Raw genomic sequence first — 6,712 nt, forward strand, 5'->3', positions numbered from 1 at the left:
AGTGATGTCTTACGGCTTGGAGTGATTTTACTCTCACTTATCTTATGCCAGTTGAGCCTCATGGAAGAGACCACTAGAATGAGGGGGAGTGTTGGAAGATATGAAGGTCTACCATTTTATATGAAAAGATCCTATACACCATTTGTAACAAGTTGTGAGTTCATGATGTTCTCACACCCCCAGCTTGAGGGGGAGTGTTGGAAGATGGGTCCAAGCCCACACAACTAAGGAAGGCTCACATATCCAAGTGTGTTGGAAGATGGGTCGAAGCCCATAAGCCCAAAGAAGGCCCACACATCCAAGAGATGTGGAAGATGGGCTCAAGGCCCATAGATCAAGGAGAAGGCCTACAAGCCCATGCAATGATGGCAGGACGGAAAGTAAAGAGTCATCTCATAGAGATGGCATTGATATAATTAGGTGAAGGTTCAAGGATATAATTGTAATATTATAGGTGGATTAATCTATAAATTTAGCTTAGGGGAAGGGTTAGGATATCAAGTCCATAACCTCTTATTCATCTTGTTTTCTCCCAATGGGTGTCTCTCTCTTTTTCTCCATGATCTAAATCCACGGAGTCCTGAAAATCAACAACCCACATGTCTTTGATATTTGCAAAAATCAATATATTCTCCAAAACTTGCACATAATTTAATATTTTCATCCATAGGTGTGTCAGCTAGGCGACACCCCATCATTATCGTTTATCCAAGGAGGTCCAAGACATACTTCCTCTGAGATGATATTATCCCATACTTGGACTGAAGAACTTCTTAGTCTAGAAAATAATTTAGAAGTCCAAGATCTTTAGTTTTAAACTCATGACATATCATGTTGTTGACTTTTTGTATGTTATTTGCATCATTGCTGGTTAAGACAATATCATCAACATACACAGCCAATAATATCTTTCTTTTGGAGGTATCATTAATAAATACTGAATGATCTACTGAGAATAACTAAAATCCAAACCGTAGTTGGGCTTGGCTAAAATTATCAAACCAGGCCCGAGGGGACTGTTTAAGCCCATATGAGGACTTCTTTAAGTGGCATATTAACTCCCCCTCATCCACATAACTAGGTGGTTGATGTTAAGTTATGGAGCCTAATCATTGCCCTACGGTATATTGAATATTATTTCATTAAGGGCAGATGATTTGTGGAGGCCGTGAACAAGGGGGCTCTACTACCTAGACGTGCCTAAAATAAATATTGTTTCAACCGGTGAAACTGAGACAAATCTATGACACAGTCGGTTGGGACATCCAACCGCACAATCTCTTCATCGTCTTTTCCCTTTTCTTAAATTGTGAAGTCTATCAACTGAGCAGACACCAAAGGACTACATACTCACCTCATCTAGAACATAAAAGTCATGCTCCATTTTTATTGATTCATACAGATGTATGGGGACCCATGAGCGTCTCAAATATTTCCCGAGTCAAGTACTTTATTATATTTATTGATAATTTTACTCGTACCACATGGCTATTTCTCTTTAAAGAACGTTCTGAAATACCATCCATATTTAAATCATTTCATGCTATGGTGGTCACTCAATTTGGTCAGAAAATCAAAGTACTTCGGTCTGATAATGCCAGAGTATATACTTCTAGAGACCTTGACTCCTTTTATCAAGAGAATGACATTATCCATCAAACAGCGTGTGCCTACACCCCGCAACAAAATGGTGTAGCAGAATAGAAGAACCGTCATCTTCTTGAGGTAGCTCGCAGTTTATTGTATACCATGAAAGTCACATACTTTTATTGGCCACATGCCAAACTTACTGCATGCTTTCTCATAAATAGGCTACCCTCTTTCATTCTCGGTCATCAAACTCTTTTTTTCATATTACCTCCCTGCAACACAGTAAACTTGATCCCAAATCTGTCAAATGTATCTTCTTAGGATACTCTTACACACAGAAGGGCTATATTTGCTATAATCCCATTCTCCAAAGGTTACTTGTGTTTAGGGATGTAACTTTTTTTGAAGATTCTTCATACTACTCTGATAATGCTCCTCCAGGTCTATCTTCAGTGCCAGCTTCTTCTTGACCGGTTGTGCCTCGTTCTAAAGAAACTGTTCAACCACCAGACACACTGGTTGAGACCACACCTACTGAGTTTACGGATCCCACCGAGGTAAGTCCATCTTCTCCTATTGTTTTTGGCCCACAATATGATATTTGTCTCATTGCCTTGCGAAAAGAACCCGAAACTTGCACTATGCCCTCTACCTCTCACCCCATATCCAATTTTGTGTCTCTCCATTGTTTATCCCCTTTATGTTGTCAATTTCATTCATGTATCTCCTCCATATCAGTTCCACAGTCCTATCAGAAGGCTCTCAAACATCCAGGGTAGAAGGCGATGATGGACGAAGAAATACAGGAACTCTATGCAAATCATACATGGGCTCTAATTCTTCTTCCATTATATAAGAAGCTTGTCAGTTATAAGTGGGTTTTTACTATGAAACACAATCCGAATGGGTCTGTTGCTCATTTTAAGGCTCACCTCATTGCTAAAGGCTATGCACAGTGTTATGGAGTTGATTATGTGGACACATTCTCTCTGGTGGCAAAAATGAACTTGGTACGTATTTTAATATCTCTGGCTGCTAATTCTTCCTAGCAGATATATCAACTTGATGTGAAAATAATTTTCTTAATGGGGTTATCAAGGAAGAAATTTATATGCAACAACCACTTGGTGAGGGGGATTCGGTATGTTGATTGAAGAAATCTCTTTATGGTCTGAAACAATCTTCTCATTCATGATTTGATAAATTTAGCCAAGCACTCATACAAATAGGATTTCACAGATGTTCTATAGATCACTCTGTATTTATTAAAGAAACACCTTAAGGCAAGGTGATTTTGGCAGTATATGCTGATGATATGTTGATGATATTGTCTAAATTGGTAGTGATCCCGAGGGCATTCAAGAAACCAAGGAAAAGATATGTGCAGAATTCAAGACAAAAGATCTTGGATTACTTAAATATTTTTTGGGTATTTAAGTACTACAGTCCAAATATTGGATTGTACTATCTCAAAGGAAATATGTCCTTGATCTACTAGAGGAGACTGGAATGATGGGGTGTAAACCAACAAAAACCCCTATGGACTAAAATATAAAATTATCTGCAGGTATTAGAGAAGATGTGGATATTGGAAAATATCAAAGACTTGTGGGAAAACTCATTTATCTTTGTGTAACAAGGCTAGATATATCATATGCAGTAAGTGTGGTGAGTCAATACATGCACAAGTCACAACTCAGTCACTGGCAAGCACTAGAAAGGATATTGCAATATTTGAAAGGAGCTCCAAGAAGAGGGCTTCTTTATAAGAACCATGGTCACATCAACATAGAAGGATTCTCATATGCAGACTGAGCTGGATCCCTGGATGACCAAAAATCTACTTTGGGATACTGTACAATGGTTGGAAGGAACTTGGTTACATGGAGAAGCAAGATGCAGAATGTAGTTTTAAGATCTAGTGCAGAAGCAAAATACAAAGCCATGTCACACACATTTAGTGAGCTTCTATAGATCAAATCCCTTCTCACTAAACTGAGATTCTATAAAGAAAATCCTATGGATCTATATTGTTATTGTTGCATTTAGGATCCATGTTCCATAATTCCAAGCAAGAGAAAGAAGAAAGACAAAAGAGAAAAGGGAAGAAGAGCTCTCGGGTAGAGAGAAGATAAAATAAAAGAGCAAAGAGAGGTTGCACCAAGAAAAGGGAGAGAGAGAGAGAGAGAGAGAGAGAGAGTAACTCGAGATTGAGATGTGTAATTTGATTAATTACAAATTAAAAAATCTCTATTTATAGTAGAGGAGGAGGTAGATTCCTTATACAATTTTGCCTTTATATCCTAATTACATTCCAACTCTAACTCTTAAAGATAAGTCTATTTAAACCAAACTACTAGAAGACTAACATGAGTTGAACTAGGACTCTTTATTTATTCACGTGGATATAAGGGAGAAGCCAGATCATAGCCTTATCCTTGTTGGTCCCTCATGATCTCCCAATGCATCTTGATAAGATTGACAACTCGTGAAATATTTGTGGGTCCCACTTGATCTTCAAGTCTTCAAACTCAATTCAGCTTGTGCTTCTTTATTCCCTAACTCGTGCTTGCTTGGGTGAGGACTCTTCTAGGTGTCCCACATCCTCTAGGACTATTCCTTAATGTGTATTGCTTCTTGAATGTCATAGTACAAATCTATTGGAGTTTCTTTGTAGAATCCCAATTCAGTGAGAAGGGATCTTATCCATATGAGTTCACTAATAGTGTGTGCCATGGCTCTGTATTCTGCTTTTGTACTCAACCGTGCTACTACATTTTGCTTTTTGTTTTTCCATGTAACCATATTCTCTCCAACCATCGTACAAAATCCCGAAGTAAATTTTCTGTCATCTAGAGATCCGGCCCAGTCTGCATATGAGAATCGTTCGATGTTGAAGTGACCATGGTTTTTATAGAGAAGCCCCCTTCCAGGAGCTCCTTTCAGATATCATAGTATTCTTTCAAGTGCCTGCCAATGACTAAGTCTTGGCCTGTGCATGTATTGACTTACCACACTTACTGCATATGAAATATCTGGCCTTATTACACACAGATAAATAAGTCGTCCGACTAGTCTTTGATATTTTCCAGTATCTACAGCTTCTCCAGTGCCTCCACATAATTTCGTATTTGCAGCCATAGGAGTGTCTGCTGGTTTGCATCCCATCATTCCTGTTTCTTTCAGTAGATGAAGGGCATACTTCCTTTGGGATAGGACAATCCCATGTCTGGATTGTAATATTTCAATACCCAAAAAATATTTGAGTAATCCAAGATCCTTCGTCTTGAATTCAGCACAAATTTTCTCCTTTGTTTTCTGAATGCCCACGGAATCACTCCCGGTTAAAATAATATCATCAACATATACAGCTAGAATCACCTTACCTCTCGCTGTATTTTCTATAAATACTGAGTGATCTGCAGAACATCTGTGAAAACCGGCCCGTCTGATGGCTTGACTAAATTTGTCAAACCATGCCCTAGGGTATTGCTTTAGACCATATAGAGATTTTTTAAGGCGACATACAGACTCCCCCTCAACCACATACCCAGGTGGTTGTTGAATGTAAATCTCTTCTTTAATACCACCATTAAGAAATGCATTTTTTACATCCAGTTGATAAATTGGACATGATGAATTGGCTGCCAGAGATAATATTATACGTACCAAGTTCATTTTTGCCACTGGAGAGAAGGTTTCTTCATAATAAATTCCATAGCACTGAGTATAACCTTTAGCAACTAGTCGAGCCTTCAGGCGTGCAATGGACCCATCCAGATTATGTTTTATAGTATAAAACCACTTGCAACCAATGGATTTTTTATCTGTGGAAAGAGGAACCAGTGACCATGTATGATTGTCAATAAGTTCCTTCATTTCTTCATCCATTGCTGCCTCCCACCCTGGATGTTGTAGAGCCTCCTGATATGACTGTGGAACAGATATGGAGGAAGTAGAACAAAGAAACTAACAACATTAAGGTGAGAGGCGATGATGAGACACAAAATTGGAAATATCATGAGAAGTGGAAAGAAGAGTATCATATTGAGGACCAAAAATGACTGTTTATTGATGATTTGCGTAATTTAATATATTTTAACACCTTTTAACTTTAAAACTTAGTCTAATTTTATTTATTTTCATTGATTTTAGGTTTCATTGTTGTTATTTTAATTTTATGTCAGATTTGAAGAAAACAAGAGAGCCACGAGACAAAGCGGGTTGGTCCTTGGACCAAGAAAAGTCCCCGGGCCATGATCTATAGAGATACAGCCTACGAAAGGAGATCCCTTTGGAAGGATGTCTGGTAACACATACGTGTGTCTGCAAAGACCTGTGTGGAGCCTAATACAAATGCCTCCCAAAATCTTGGCCGATTTCACAGATATCCACTTGGTCCCATGAATCCATCTTCCTGGGATTAACAAAATGAGGCTTACGTTCTTGTTGCTAGGCACTCTTTTAATTTGAGGATAAAGATCAAGTTTGATTTTTTTTCAAGATGTTAAAGATAGAAGGGATAAGTTGATGAAGAAAGAAAGTTGGACATGAAAAACAGTTTTGATATGCTCTTGGACGTGGAAGGCAGTAGGCGAGTTTGATTTGGTCTTTACGGAAGGAACGGACCAGCTTTAGCCTTTCATTTTTTATTTTACGGAAGAGGTAGCAGATTTCAAGCGATCTTCTTTGAGAGAGTTCAACGCATTGCACATACGCTGGGATCAAAGATGGCGACAAAGGGGAGAGAAGGATAGTGAGTATTTTCCTTGTTTTTTTTTTTAAAGAACAGTAACTGGGAGAACTATTTTTCAATGTTCATTTTCCTTCCATTATTCTCAAAAAAATTATGGTGATTTCATTTATGTTAAATTTAATTTTTAGCATGAACTAAATTTTATTTATTCTAGGAAAATGATGTAATCTTGTTCCTAACTATGCTTGATTTTCTATGCTAAATTAAATTAATTCTTTCTTTTTTATCTGATTTATTCTGAGTTTATTGCTCCTAGTTAACTGCCCATTAATTAGATGATTTTAATCTTATGATTTTCTATTGAAAGAGGGAATTATAGGATAGATCTTGAATATTTTGGCATAGGTAAATATAGAGATTGAAAGA

The sequence above is a fragment of the Aristolochia californica genome, unplaced genomic scaffold (assembly GCF_029961685.1).
Source record: "Aristolochia californica isolate CCGP_79_NKW_82.1479 unplaced genomic scaffold, dmAriCali1.0.hap1 SCAF_8, whole genome shotgun sequence".
Classification (NCBI taxonomy): domain Eukaryota; kingdom Viridiplantae; phylum Streptophyta; class Magnoliopsida; order Piperales; family Aristolochiaceae; genus Aristolochia; species Aristolochia californica.